A 16114-nucleotide genomic window follows, 5' to 3' on the forward strand; every position below is an offset into this window, starting at 1 on the left:
ATGCCCACCAAGGTCACGGTCAGGTACACAACCAACGCCAGTTCTAACAGTTTGTTCAAGGCCGATGGACTCTGTTCATAACTACAGTGTGGGGCCAGTGGCTCTTCAGGTTATTTCTTCTTGCCTTAAGATGCAGGCGGCTACTCAGCAGCGAGTGATTACCTACCTACAGGAAGTAATTACCCATTTGGAAAGTCTCCAGCCTGTCTCCTGCCCCATTATCTACAGCCTTGATAGCTAACCTTGACACTCCAGCTGTTGTTGAACTACACATCCCAGCATGCTCTGCTAGTTTTGCTATTTGCCCATGCTAAAAATGATGTAGAGCATGCTGGGATGTGTAGTTCAACAACAGCTGGAGTGTCAAGGTTAGCCATCACTGATCTTACAGCATCCAGCTCATGTCTCTACCTTCCAATGTGCAGCTAATATGTGCAGCTAATATGATGGCAATCTCTAGGCATGCAGAGGGTTCCTTAAAAAGTGCGACATTAATTTTGAGCTTCAACCACAGAACTTCTCATCTCCCAGGACCAAAATTGCTTACATTGTATCTCTGCTGGTTGGTTCTTCACTCAACTGGGTGCCCCCTCTGTGGGAGAGGTCTGGGCCCTTATTCAGATCTGATCGCAGTACAAATTTGTTCTCAAAATGGTCAAAACCATGTGCACTGCAGGTGGGGCAGATGTAACACATGCAGAGAGTTAAATTTGGGTGGGGTGTGTTGAAACTGAACTCTAAATTGCAGTGTAAATATAATGCAGCTGGTATTTACCCTGCACAGAAACAAAATAACTCACACAAATCTAACTCTCTATACATGTTACATCTGCCCCACCTGCAGTGCACATAGTTTTGTCGATTTTGAGAACAAATTTGTACTGCGATCAGATCTGAATAAGGGCCCTGATCCCCTGCTGTCAGATTACAAAAAGTTTTTGTCCACCTACTGCTGCATATTTGATGAACCAGGTCATTCTTCCTCAATGTTCACTGAGATATTGCTGATCATTAACCACTTCAGTGGTATGCCCGGAAATTTTCCGGGCTCAGCTGCGCTGCTGTAACGGGCAGTCCCGGAAAACTTCTGGGCATACCACCAATATGAATGTGTGCGCCAGTGGTGCCTGCAGCTGTGCACCACTGGCGCATCACCTCTTTGGGCACCCCCCAACAGTGTTAGCACCCCCCTCTCCTCATATCCCTCCCTCTCACCCCACCGCTCTGGAGATCGTACGCCGGAGCTCCCCTGACGCTGCCCCCTCCGCCATTAGTTGCAGTAGGCAGGCTCAGGGATGTTCGGTGCGGCTCGGGGGACTTGGGAACACTCGGGAGTCCTTACAAACATCACCGAACCTGCCACTGTCTGCTGTGAACAGTGGCAGGGGAGCTCCGGCATGCGATCGCCAGAGATGAGGGAGGGGGGAGCAACAGGGGGGGTGGGGGGCTACGCTCTGTGGTGGGTTTTGGTGGGGCAGGACAAACCTGCCCTGGTAGGTTTGACCTGCCCCAGCAAAACCCACCACTCAAGGGGTTAAGATAGACCTCCATCTAGAAAGACAGAAGAGAGTATTCCCTGGAGTCTCACCACAGTCTCTGCCCCTTATTGTGTCACCTACTACACAGAACATATGCAGATAGGTAGATCTCAAATGACAACCAAAGAATGGTCCAGAAGACATGAGAAATTATGTTTGTATTGTGCAGCTTCTGGACACTTTATTGGGGAGTCAGGTTAGGACATTTTGTTAAATCTCCTCCCACTCCTGACCTTGTGTTACCAGTCACCCTTGTCCCCAGCATATATCCGCCCTAGAAAACTCTGGGGCAGCTGGAAACCTAGACCTAGAACACATTGAATTCTTTTATTTCTAAAGCATCATATGACAGTCTTAGGTATGCCATATTCCTCTTATCAATTGGACATCTCACCAGATAGAGGAATGGAGTAATTATTGTCAAGATTATTGCATGGCTGCGGTGGCTCCTGTTTGCTCATCAGAGATTAAACATTTGCCTGGGCTACCTTCTGAATATAAAAAGTTCCAAGATGTCTTCGAATAAGCTGCTGATGTGTTGTCTTCACACCATGATTGGGACTGTATTATTAACTTGCTTCCTGGATAGTCACCCCCGAGGGGTATCAGTTGTCTGTTCCCAAGATGAGGCCATGTCTGAATGCATCCGAGATAATTTGCAGAAGGGATTTATAAGACCATCATCCTCTCTAGCCGATGTAGATGTCTTCTTCGTAAGGAAGAAAGATGGGGCCTATGCACGTGCATTGACTTCAGGGTTCTCAATTACATTACTGTTAAAAAATGTTATCTGCTTCCACTCATCACAGAGCTTCTTGACAGAGTTAAGAGCATTAAGGTCTTCACCAAACTGTCCTTTAGAAAAATGACTGAGCACTGAGCCGCCTCTCACATTTAATGTGCCGCTGCTTAAAGGGATACTCAACCCTCGAAAAGCAAGAACAAATACTGTATGTAGAATATAAGCAGCGCTATTTCGTTTATTAATTCAATAAAAATCACATTAATACATACTCACCGGTTACTTTATAAAACATTTACAATACAACTATTTACTGCTGTTAAAATCATAAAATGAAGGAAAAATGCAAATAAAATTGTTCAACTTTTCACTCTATTCAATAATTCAATCCAAATTCTCTGTGGTAGTCCTTCAGAATGCAACTTTTACATCCGCTTGATGTTATATACAGTCTGGTCCATAAATATTGGGACATCGACACAATTCTTTTTGGATTTCAATGGATTTGAAATGGAGCAAACAAAATGTGCTTTAACTGCAGCCGTTCAGCTTTAATTTGAGGGTATTTACATCCAAATCAGGGGAACTGTGTTGGAATTACAATGGTTTCTATATGTGCCTCCCATTTTTTAAAGGACCAAATGTAATGGGACAGTCTACTGAAAAGCTATTTCATTGACAGGTGTGGGCTATTCCCTCCTTATTTCATTATCTATTAAGCAGGTAAAAGGTTTGGAGTTGATTCCACGTGTGACATTTGCATTTGGAATCTGTTGCTGTTGACTCTCAATCATAGGCGTGCGCAGCACATTTTATTAGGGGGTGCACCGTCAAAGGGGTGTGCCTAGCACCACATATTGAGCATGTATAACACCGCCCATTGGGTGTGTCTAACAGCGCCAATCAGGCGTGTCTACCATCATCTATTGGTACTGTTAATGCTGAATTAATATGATCCAAGAACAATAAGTGAAAAGCGTAGGTTACGTACAATGTCCGTAACCAGCGTACCTTTTATACCTAGCTACGTGCAAACAAATCGTGGCGCAGCGTAGCGTACCTTTTGTGTGTATTATACACCCAAGAACCAATACCTTAATAATAGATCCCTTTGCAATACTCTGTCTCTAGTCTGCGAATACACCTTAAAGGACAGTGTTCGTAATATACCTTATCGCTAGATGCGAATAACAGACGAGACCACAGTATAGAAGTAAGGAGATAGAAACTCCGTAAATGATGTGCTGCATGTGCAGTGCCAGTGAACAGCCACGTGTGTACGTGTGTTTTGTTAAACCTGTTCACAGGCCGCCGATGAATCGGCCACCCACGTGTTCTATAGTGTATTTGCAAGGTTGCGCTCGGGTTTCGCTATACGCATGAATTGCGCATAAATATGGAATAAATCCCTTAACTTCGTCCGAAAGTTACGTATCAAGATGCGAAATAAATCCCGCACTCAATCCGTAAATCACGTACAAAGATGCGAAAATTTCCCGATGTGAGCACGTGCGCGCGCACCTTGCGTAATACACAATAGACGCTTTACGTTACTGTAACAGGCCCAGAACTTATTGCCACGTGGCGGAGTCCCTGGCCCTGCAGTAACTAACACTAAAAGTTATAGTTTTGCACAGAGGGGATCCTCTATGTACTATAATAAAACACAGGCCTTTGTCTCCACGTGTGCAAACCTTATCGCACGTGGCACATATACCGTGATGAACAAACAACTCAAGACACTATACCCCGTTAAACTACTTGTGGCAGGCAGAAGTACAGTTTACTAACCACTTATATATGCTTTAAAACACGTGGCTTAATGTTTCCTTAGATTTCACGGTACTTATGTAATATCTGGGCTCCCGTTTTTCTTATGAGACCACGTCCCCTCGCGGGGCTCGCTGCGCTCGCCACGCTTCGGGCACGGTGGCTCGCTGTGCTCGCCACACTATATAATATCAACTCTGTGCGTAGTTGGATAGTAGGGGTATGAAAAAATGGGGTGCATTTAACATGGGAGCCCAGATAATACATAAGTACCGATTTCACTTATTGTACTTCGAGTTCAACGCTAGCACCTCTAGAACCCTGCACCGCTGCGGACCTGGCCTATCCAGCAATGGATAATAAATACTTCCACCCTTTTGCTGGTATAGGTCAGGTCGCACGTTTGGTACTGAGCTCTAGAGTGTGAAACGGCCGGACGCAGCCCCCAATTGTTAATGCTGAATTAATATGATCCAAGAACAATAAGTGAAAAGCGTAGGTTACGTACAATGTCCGTAACCAGCGTACCTTTTATACCTAGCTACGTGCGAACAAATCGTGGCGCAGCGTAGCGTACCTTTTGTGTGTATTATACACCCAAGAAACAATACCTTAATAATAGATCCCTTCGCAGTACTCTGTCTCTAGTCTGCGAATACACCTTAAAGGACAGTGTTCGTAATATACCTTATCGCTAGATGCGAATAACAGACGAGACCACAGTATAGAAGTAAGGAGATAGAAACTCCGTAAATGATGTATTAAAGTCCCTAATGGACAAAAGGGGTTTACAGGAATAGGAAATAACAGGTATAACAAGTAATACAATAGTCTAACAATGAGTATAATAAACAAGCTCTGCTAGGGGAAGGAAAACAGACACAGGATACAATCAGCCAACAATACAATAAAAGCAAGTATAGTGAATGCAACCGTTTACCGTCTTATCAAATATGCGCAGCGCAGTCCGGTCGGAGCTCACTATGTTCAGGTTTGAACTATAGTCCGGTCAATGGTCAGGGAAAGGAAGATGTGCCGAAGTGACCAAGGCCGCCCTGGGTCACCTATCTTATAGGGTCAGAAAGGGGAGGTCAAAGGCCATTCCTATTGGTCAGGGTTCGTATGTCAAGTCCTCTGTGATTGGGGTAAAATGAAGCACCTGGTTTGGATAGGTGCAGGGGAGTGACCTTTGGAGTCCTTTGTCTGTTGGTATCGTCGTCAGGGGTTGTAAATAGCAGTAAGAACCGGTTACAACTAGATTCTTTTGTTATACACTTTTTACACAGAAACCGTCTTGGGAATATGGATTTTGTCCATAACTATCGGACCGTATGAATTGCGAAATATTCGCAATGACCGGAATACTGCGCATAAGAAACGGAACGTAACGGTACTGAACATTATACAGACGGATGTATGTAATGCTAACTAAGCTATGTGTGGTGCTCTAAACCTTTAACTATATTTTATTTAGTGTAAGTATGTTATTATGAATTTATGTGTAATAGTATGGCTGCGATTCTGGTCCACTTTGTCACACAGACTCGGGTATGGAAACTTTATTTGCGCAACTCTGCGAACCAAAATGGCGGCCATACTATCCTAAAATGGCGTGTGTGCAACTCGACTTTAACAGTCCACCCTTTGACAGTAAATATAAAACTGTCACAGTACAAACATTTTTCATAACAATACAGAAATTCATAATCCTAACAGAGAAATTGGGATCCGTGAATTAAACATATAAGGGGAGTAAACCATCTGCTCTTTGGCCGATCCAGGATCATGGATAAACGATGGACCGCATTTATCGAACAATCTACTCAGGGTGACGAAGGATAATGTACAATTTTTGGGATAAAAATAAAAACAAGGGAGGTTACAACATATACACTTTCACAAATATGGTTTCTTTAAAGGGTGGTGGTTTCGATTCTAGGGTCATATACCAAACCCTGGTCTTCCTCTGCATCTCTCGTTCTTACACTCATGATTTCAGTACGTTTTGTCTTTCCCCGGGTCACCACTTTTAAACATTTAAACAATAACACAAAGACTATGATTGCACCACCGATACAGAGGAGGAGTTTTCCGATGTTAGCTATGATTCCTTGCGCCCATTCTCCTAAACCGGAGAACCAGTGCATTGGGTTTAACCAAGAGGTCCATTCACTGACCTTATCACCTATTTCTGCCAGGCTGATATTGTGTTCCCTTCTAAATTCCCATTTAAGCTGAAGAATCTCATCCATCCGATGATCGATGATTTCTTCTGGGTCTTCAGTATTGTTGGTGATGTATGTACAAAATTTCACCCCAAACTGTGTGGAGAGGGTGACACAATATCCCCCTGTCATGGTTGTCAGATAGTTCAACACCATTCGATGTTGTACTAGCTCTCTTTTATATGCTTGTAACTCTCTCCCAGTGTATCTAAAGGTGTCATCATAAATCTCAGTGATGTTATCTACCAAGCTGGCTAATGCTTGGATATACTTAAAATGTATGACTCCTCGGGCGGTATGGGTGATATCTAATGCAATGAGGAGTTGGATACCGAATGATTCGTGTATCAATTCAGAAGCTAGGGGTTCTTTCTTGATTGTTAAATCCCTTTTATGGATTTGGTCATAATGGGTATGAGTGTAAGGAGGAGGTACACCTCTGTGTATGCTTACCATTTCATCATGTGTAAGGGTCATCACTTCAGGTAACACTCTACCTAAATAACAAATTCCCACGTAGTTCATGGAGAGCCATTTGTACGCCCTTCTACCACAAATATAGTAAACATCGTCAGGGAGAAAATAAGGGACAGAGTATTTCATGATTTTGTCACACATTATCCATAAGAACATTCCTGTCCCCTGCTCCCTGACTTGTTCCTCACAGGTTTCTGGCTATAGGGTCATATTACAATAACCGGCTGATACTCTGCCGGCCATCATTTTACTTTTCTTCACAGTGTAGACATATTTATAGTGTCTCCCACTGGTGCGGATCTTTAACAATAATTCTTTATCAATAGGCTCTCCATCTGGACGCTGGGAGTAAGTTATTGTCTGGTTGTGCCATGTCACTTCCCAAGTACCAATCATTCTGGAACTAGAGAAGTTCATACATACCAGGGACTTATCCACTTGGTATGGGTGTAATCTAAGACTAGGGGACCTGGTATACAGGTATCTCTTATCCAGGGGCCTCCCTTTATTTAAGACGCTTATCTCTGAGATATTTAGCGGGTATGGGACTAGGCCTACACTACTTCTTTTATGTAGTACTTGTGAACACACCCAGCATTCTGTTTGGTTTAAGACCTTACCCACTAGTGAGTGGTAATCACTCAAGGGATGTCGGCCCGTAGTTGCCTTACTCATCGACTGACATCGCTGGATGCATTCTTCTTCCATTTTCGGCTGACAATATCTACAGATACAGTACTCACCAGACAATAACTCATCGCATAGCCCTTGAACTACGTTTTCCTCATACCTTTTACCTTCTCCTGTTATGGGTAAAGTATCAAGCTGGTTTAGGGATTCTACTTCACCCATATCTGGGTCCATTATTACACTGTCAGAACTCCGCTCCGATCGCTCTAGAATGTGGCAGCCACCGAGTATCCTTGGATGAAGAAGAGGAAACAGGAAGAAAACAAAGAAATAGATACATAACTGTGAACCTGTTGCTTGGAGTCCTTCCATCATCTCTACCAGGGGACTTTTATTTGCTCTGCTCTTTGACCTTTGCTCGCTCAGGTTGCTTGACCTTGGCTGCCTTTCAGTCTTCCCGGAACAATGCTTCTAGCGATACTTCTTCTCTTTCGCTCTCTGCACACGGGAACTCTGGGTTACTGGCTTTCTTGCAGTGGGACGAATGTATCCAAGTCTCTCTCTCTGCGACTTTAATTGATGTAGTGCTGGTCAACAAAACTTGGTACGGTCCTTCCCAATGGTCTATCAAACAACCTGAGCGTAAAAAATTTTGGATCATAACAAAGTCTCCTGGTTTAAGATTATGACAGTTCTCGATAGGCACATCAGGTGTCAATAAATTCAGCTCCTTTTGTTGTTTCCTTAGCTGTTTGTTTAGCTTTAGGATATACTGTACAGTTAGCTCATTGTTACACTTGAGATCATCCTGTGGGTCTATCATGATGTGTGGCTGCCGACCAAACAATATCTCGAAGGGGGACAAGTTGAGCGGAGCCCTGAGAGTGGTCCTGATGCTATACAGCACAATAGGCAGTGCCTCTGGCCATAACAACCCTGTTTCAGCCATAACTTTACCCAATTTGTTCTTAATAGTACCATTCATTCTCTCAACTTTGGCGCTCGCCTGGGGACGATATGGAGTATGAAGTTTACTATTAATCCCCAGGAGTTTACACATGATTTGGAAGACCTCTCCTGTGAAATGAGTGCCTCTGTCACTCTCAATGACCTTTGGGATACCATATCTACAGACAAACTCTTGGCATATTTTCTTGGCTGTAAAGGTAGCAGTGTTGGAGGCAGCGGGGAAAGCCTCCACCCAGCTGGAAAACATGTCAACACATACTAACACATACTTCAAATTTCTACAGGGTGGTAACTGTATGAAGTCGATTTGTATTACCTGGAAAGGGCCTTCTGTAGGAGGGATGTGGGATGGCTCTGTTGGTATGGCTTTTCCAATGTTCTTCCTCAAACAGGTGAAGCATGACATTGCCACTCTACCTGCTTGAGAAGCGAACCCTGGTGCACACCAGTAGGCCTTTACCAGCTTGCACATACCTTCCTTCCCAAGATGTGTCAGCCCATGGGCCGCCTCGGCTAGACTAGGAAGGTATGCCCTGGGGGCCACTGGTTTCCCGTGTCCATCTCTCCAAAGTCCGGTGGACTCTTGGCCACATCCCTTCGACTTCCATACTGCTCTTTCCTGTGGGGAACACAAATTCTGCATGTCTATCAGTTTGGATGTGGATACCATGTTCAGTGTACAGAGGTTTGTAGGATGAGTGGAAATATTTACAGGGCATGCGGCCCTTTTCGCTGCCTCATCAGCGCGGCTGTTACCAAGGGACACCGGGTCCTTCTCTGATGTGTGAGCTTTGCACTTGATAACAGCCACTCTGTCTGGAAGCTGGATAGCTCCCAGAAGTCTTCTAATGTATGTCGCATGCGCCACTGGTGTGCCAGCCGCCGTCATGAAATTTCGGAGGCGCCATAGGGCTCCAAAATCATGTACTACTCCGAAAGCATATCTGGAGTCGGTATATATGTTAACTGATTTTCCTTTGGCCAGTTCACATGCTCTGGTCAGTGCCACCAGTTCCGCTACTTGTGCTGAGTGAGGTGGTCCCAAGGATTCAGCTTCCACAATACCTTTTCCATCTACTACCGCGTAGCCTGTGCACAGCTCTCCCGTTTCCGTTTGTCTATGACAGCTACCATCAGTGAATAAGGTTATGTCTACCTCACTTAATGGGCTGTCGCTTATGTCAGGACGTGCTGTAAAGGTCTGATTCAGGTAGGTCATGCAATCATGCTTGTCCCCACCCTCACTAAACTCTGCCTTACCATATTCAGCAACATTCCCATCACCCTCCACCCTTTGTGCCTTGGAGGGCACATGAGGAAGGAATGTGGCTGGGTTTAGTGTGTTGCATCTTTTGATGGTAATATTTACTGGGGCCATCAGCGCCAGTTCCCACTTGGTGAACCGTGCTGAGGACACATGACGTGTTTGGGCAGAATTTAGGAGGGCAGAGACAGCATGGGGAGCATGAACAGTTAAATCGTGTCCCAACACCACATCCTCACTCGCAGCCACACTTTGTAAGCAAGTTGGGAGTGAGCGTGCTACTGTGTCCAGCTGGCCACTGTAGTACGCTACTGGTCGATTGGCATCACCATGTTTTTGAACAAGTACTCCTGCCGCACACCCAGCTGATTCAGTTCCGTACAGTTCAAAGGGTTTCCCATAATCTGGCATTCCCAGTGCTGGGGCCTTTGTTAGGCTCACCTTTAGTTCCTCGAAAGCCAGCTCAGATTCCTCAGTATGAGAGACCCGGTCTGGCTTAGTTGAGGAAACCATCTCTTGTAGTGGTAATGCCAGAATAGAGAATCCTGGGATCCAATTGCGACAGTATCCACACATGCCTAGGAACGTACGGATCTGGTGCTGGGTCTGTGGCAGTACCATGTTTTGAATCGCTTGGATTCGGTCGTCGGTGAGGTGTCTCAGCCCTTGGGTAAGGCAGTGGCCCAGGTACTTAACCCTGGTCTGACATAATTGTAGCTTATCCTTTGATACTTTATGTCCTGTCTCTGAGAGATGCATCAGCAGCTGTCTAGTGTCATCCACTGATGACTCCAGTGACTCAGAACACAACAATAAGTCATCGACATATTGTATTAGTATCGAACCACTCATGGGTTGAAAGGATTGTAAACAATCATGCAAGGCCTGGGAGAAGATGCTGGGGCTGTCTATGAATCCCTGGGGGAGTTGTGTCCAGGTATACTGTACTCCTCTGTAGGTAAAGGCGAACAGATACTGGCTGTCAGGGTGTAAAGGGACAGAGAAAAACACAGAACACAAATCAATGACTGTGAAATGAGTACAGTTAGGTGGTATTTGCATCAGGATGACAGCTGGGTTTGGCACTACGGGGAATTGGCTCTCAACTACTTTGTTTACCCCTCTTAGATCCTGCACTAGTCTATAGCCCCTCCCCCCGCTCTTTTTCACAGGAAAGATGGGACTATTGGCCGTGCTGGAAGTTCTAACTAGGATTTCTTGTTGGAGCAATCGCTGGATCACTGGGTATACTCCTAGTTCAACTTCGGGTTTTAAAGGGTATTGCGGTATTTTTGGGGCTATCCTGCCTTCTTTTAAGCGGATCTCTACTGGAGCTACATTTGCCATCAGCCCAGCATCCTGTCCATCTTTAGTCCAAAGGGAACTCGGTATTTGTGCTGTAATTTCAGCTACCCTAGATGGATTTGACTCTACAACAGTGGAATACAACATTAGCCTCTGAGGACTGTCCAGCATATCTTGCACTTCTTGTGTAAGATTTCTAGGAGTGTCCAGAAATACCCCATCGGGGGTTCAATAGATGACACATCCCATTTTACATAGTAAATCTCTACCCAGGAGGTTAGTCGGGGCCGCTGCAGCCAACAGGAAAGAATGTTTGGTATGCAGAGGCCCGATTGTAACCTCCGCTGGTTTCGTCAGTGGGTAGTGTTGTATTTTTCCTGTTACCCCAATTGCTGCTACTGATTGGTCAGTGAAACCCAAGTGAAGAGGTGTGTTGAGAACAGATCTGGCCGCCCCTGTATCAACCAAAAAGGTTTGCCTTACTCCAGCTATGTCAACCTTTACCTGAGGTTCCTCTCTAAGGTGTTGTGTTAATCTAACTGGCTGTAGGATACAGGTATGACCTGTTTCCTATTGTCTTACCTGGGTTGCCCTTAGTACCGTGTCAGCCATCAGATGGGGAGGAGGCATGTTGCGTGACCTGTCTGTCTCCTCCCATTGTCTAGGGGTTGGGTATCTCCGTGTCTCACCCTGGTGAGGCTCCCAGTCTCGCCTATGTGTTTTGTAACTCCTGGGGTTTCCTGACTTGCATTGTGCTGAGTAGTGTCCCTCCTTGTTGCAGTTGAAACAAATTATTTGCTTTCTACCTGTGTCTCTGGTGTTCTGGTGGTATGAGGTCTTGTTAGGGGCCTTACTGAAAGCTTGGATGCTAACCATCATTAATTTATCGGCTTGCAGCTCTCTGTGTTTCCTAATGTTACGGTCGTGGTCCATGGCAGATTCCCGTAGGGCATCCACTGTCATTCCACGCCAATTTGGGAAAGATGTTTGGACTCTGGCTCTCAGATTTTCTCTAAGCCCTTCCACTAGCACAGAGACAATCATCTCCCTCAGGTGGGTCTCGTCCTTAGGCTCGGAGACACCAGTGTATTTTGATACCGATAGCAAGGCCTTAGCGAAATAATCAGCAGCAGATTCACCATTCTTTTGTTTGATGGTGAATATCTTGCTATATTCCACTGCCGCAGGAAAATATACTCCCAATTGTAAGTTGATTAGGCGTATATTTTCCTGGTTGATCTCATCAGTTATTTCTATGTTTTCTCTCAACCCATTATCCTGAATGAATTTCGGGATGTCTATGTGGGTAGGGAGACAGGCCCTCAACATGATTCTCCAATCCTTGTTGGTGGGTTCATCAGAGTTTCCCAGATCCCTTACAAATTTCCGGCTCAATGGCAGATCTTTCCTAGGATCAGGGAAATCTGTAATGATGGACCGCAGCTCTAACCGTGTCCATGGGTTTAGCATGGTCATCTTTCTGGTAGGTATCACACCCTCTCTGTCTGCCTTACCATAGGGAACCTCCAGTGTGCGTACAGGGTATGTTTGTACCACATCCGCATTACTGGGACCTGGTGGGGAGTCGTCTGTATCTGTGCTGTGTGGTGCTATCTTACCTGAGTCCATGACTAAGCTGTTGGCATCAGCCGTCTCCTCTCCCTGTGTAAGGGCCCCAGCAGCAGGTTTTGCCGGTTCAGCTTTTCCCTCAAGCATATTAATTGCATGGGAGATGGCCAGTGCCAACAGCTGCTCGTTTTCTTCTCGGGTTTCCTTATAAGGGGATAAGACAGGGTACAAGTTAGCAACGGTTACATTATTACTCATGTCTTGCTTATTAGTTATTAACCCCTTCGGCACATATGGGGGTGGGGGAGCGGTAGCGGCTGCATTCTTATTGTGGCTGATTGTATCTGGTATTGCCAGACATCTGATTCCCCATTGTTCCTGTCCTTCCTTCTGCCACAATTTAAGAATTTCTATGTGCTTCACTCTCTTCTTACGACTGGAGAGTAGACATATTTCATCTTTTACTGCCGATAAGATTTCTGGATCAAAGCTACCAACACTGGGAAATTCTAACTTGCTGCCTTGTGTCATCTTTTTCCATTTCTTTTGGTAAACAACTGCTCGTTCACCGTGCTTACAGCACATAATGAAGGCTGCCGACCCTTTAGGTCGACTAGCTTCCTCCCTAACTGACACGTTATCACTGCGTGACCCGTTATTACCCATAATTACAGGAATAAACGTTCACAGCTAGTAGACACCGGTGGGTTGTTTAAGTTGAGAGCTCCCCAAACACTCACTTCTCAGCGACCTAGAACACTCCCACAACCAAGTGAGGTGCGAAGGCTACGAGGCAATAGTACTAAATCACCAAGTCTTTCAACTAATAGCGAACTACTAGTCAACTTGCAAGATGCGGCCAAATTATTCCGGGACACAACAAAACTTGTTTTTCCTGTCCCCCCAAAAACTGTTTTTTCTAAAGCAGCTGATCGGATCACTGGGTTCCGATTTAGCTTCTTGTACCCTCCTAGTGGATCAAAATAGGTAGTTCCACGGAAGGGGCAGTTCCTATGGGCACGTCGTCACGTGCACCCTGTCCTACCCGGACTGTCCTACACTGGACTACACTGCGCTTGAGTCGTGCCGTCACACACCCGTTCACCTCAGTTTTGTTTCACACTGGGCGCTAGTTACACTTTGGTCTTATGCTTAAACTTGAAATATTTCTGTACAGAAAAATCTTCCCAGGCTGGTAGCTTCTCACTAGGTACTTATGCAGGTATAAATCCCTTTTAAATAGCTATAGGAATCTATTAAAATAATGCTTGAGTTGCTTGTTTATAAGAAAATGAACAAAAAGAAAAACTTATTTTCTCTTATTAATCACCGCTTTATCCACAGTATATTACTATACTGTTTTAAATAAAGCTAGTGATTTAATACTGTTCACCTTTGAGTTCCTATGTGTGCTGCATGTGCAGTGCCAGTGAACAGCCACGTGTGTACGTGTGTTTTGTTAAACCTGTTCACAGGCCGCCGATGAATCGGCCACCCACGTGTTCTATAGTGTATTTGCAAGGTTGCGCTCGGGTTTCGCTATACGCAGTAATTGCGCATAAATATGGAATAAATCCCTTAACTTCGTCCGAAAGTTACGTATCAAGATGCGAAATAAATCCCGCACTCAATCCGTAAATCACGTACAAAGATGCGAAAATTTCCCGATGTGAGCACGTGCGCGCGCACCTTGCGTAATACACAATAGACGCTTTACGTTACTGTAACAGGCCCAGAACTTATTGCCACGTGGCGGAGTCCCTGGCCCTGCAGTAACTAACACTAAAAGTTATAGTTTTGCACAGAGGGGATCCTCTATGTACTATAATAAAACACAGGCCTTTGTCTCCACGTGTGCAAACCTTATCGCACGTGGCACATATACCGTGATGAACAAACAACTCAAGACACTATACCCCGTTAAACTACTTGTGGCAGGCAGAAGTACAGTTTACTAACCACTTATATATGCTTTAAAACACGTGGCTTAATGTTTCCTTAGATTTCACTTATTGTACTTCGAGTTCAACGCTAGCACCTCTAGAACCCTGCACCGCTGCGGACCTGGCCTATCCAGCAATGGATAATAAATACTTCCACCCTTTTGCTGGTATAGGTCAGGTCGCGCGTTTGGTACTGAGCTCTAGAGTGTGAAACGGCCGGACGCAGCCCCCAATTGTTAATGCTGAATTAATATGATCCAAGAACAATAAGTGAAAAGCGTAGGTTACGTACAATGTCCGTAACCAGCGTACCTTTTATACCTAGCTACGTGCGAACAAATCGTGGCGCAGCGTAGCGTACCTTTTGTGTGTATTATACACCCAAGAACCAATACCTTAATAATAGATCCCTTCGCAGTACTCTGTCTCTAGTCTGCGAATACACCTTAAAGGACAGTGTTCGTAATATACCTTATCGCTAGATGCGAATAACAGACGAGACCACAGTATAGAAGTAAGGAGATAGAAACTCTGTAAATGATGTATTAAAGTCCCTAATGGACAAAAGGGGTTTACAGGAATAGGAAATAACAGGTATAACAAGTAATACAATAGTCTAACAATGAGTATAATAAACAAGCTCTGCTAGGGGAAGGAAAACAGACACAGGATACAATCAGCCAACAATACAATAAAAGCAAGTATAGTGAATGCAACCGTTTACCGTCTCATCAAATATGCGCAGCGCAGTCCGGTCGGAGCTCACTATGTTCAGGTTTGAACTATAGTCCGGTCAATGGTCAGGGAAAGGAAGATGTGCCGAAGTGACCAAGGCCGCCCTGGGTCACCTATCTTATAGGGTCAGAAAGAATAGGTCAAAGGTCATTCCTATTGGTCAGGGTTCGTATGTCAAGTCCTCTGTGATTGGGGTAAAATGAAGCACCTGGTTTGGATAGGTGCAGGGGAGTGACCTTTGGAGTCCTTTGTCTGTTGGTATCGTCGTCAGGGGTTGTAAATAGCAGTAAGAACCGGTTACAACTAGATTCTTTTGTTATACACTTTTTACACAGAAACCGTCTTGGGAATATGGATTTTGTCCATAACTATCGGACCGTATGAATTGCTAAATACTGCGCATAAGAAACGGAACGTAACGGTACTAAACATTATACAGACGGATGTATGTAATGCTAACTAAGCTATGTGTGGTGCTCTAAACCTTTAACTATATTTTATTTAGTGTAAGTATGTTATTATGAATTTATGTGTAATAGTATGGCTGCGCTTCTGGTCCACTTTGTCACACAGACTCGGGTATGGAAACTTTATTTGCGCAACTCTGCGAACCAAAATGGCGGCCATACTATCCTAAAATGGCGTGTGTGCAACTCGACTTTAACAGTACTTGCTACAATATAAAATGGCTCTCAGTATAATAATACATGCAAATAAAGTAAAAATCATATATGGATGTTATGTAGTGATATGACAATGGTCTGGTACAAGTAACAATGCAAAACACACATAATTGATTGATGGGCGCTTCTTTCAATGGAATACAGTTCTAAAAAGCAAAAATCTTTGGTAAAAGGTATTGTTGGTAGGGAGGTGTTCATAAGGGTGGGCACAGCATTAGGGGGTGCCTGTGCACCCATAAGACTCAATGTGCGCACACCTATGCT

Source organism: Crinia signifera, chromosome 4 (genome assembly GCF_055691185.1).
Source record: "Crinia signifera chromosome 4, ASM5569118v1, whole genome shotgun sequence".
In the NCBI taxonomy this organism is placed as follows: domain Eukaryota; kingdom Metazoa; phylum Chordata; class Amphibia; order Anura; family Myobatrachidae; genus Crinia; species Crinia signifera.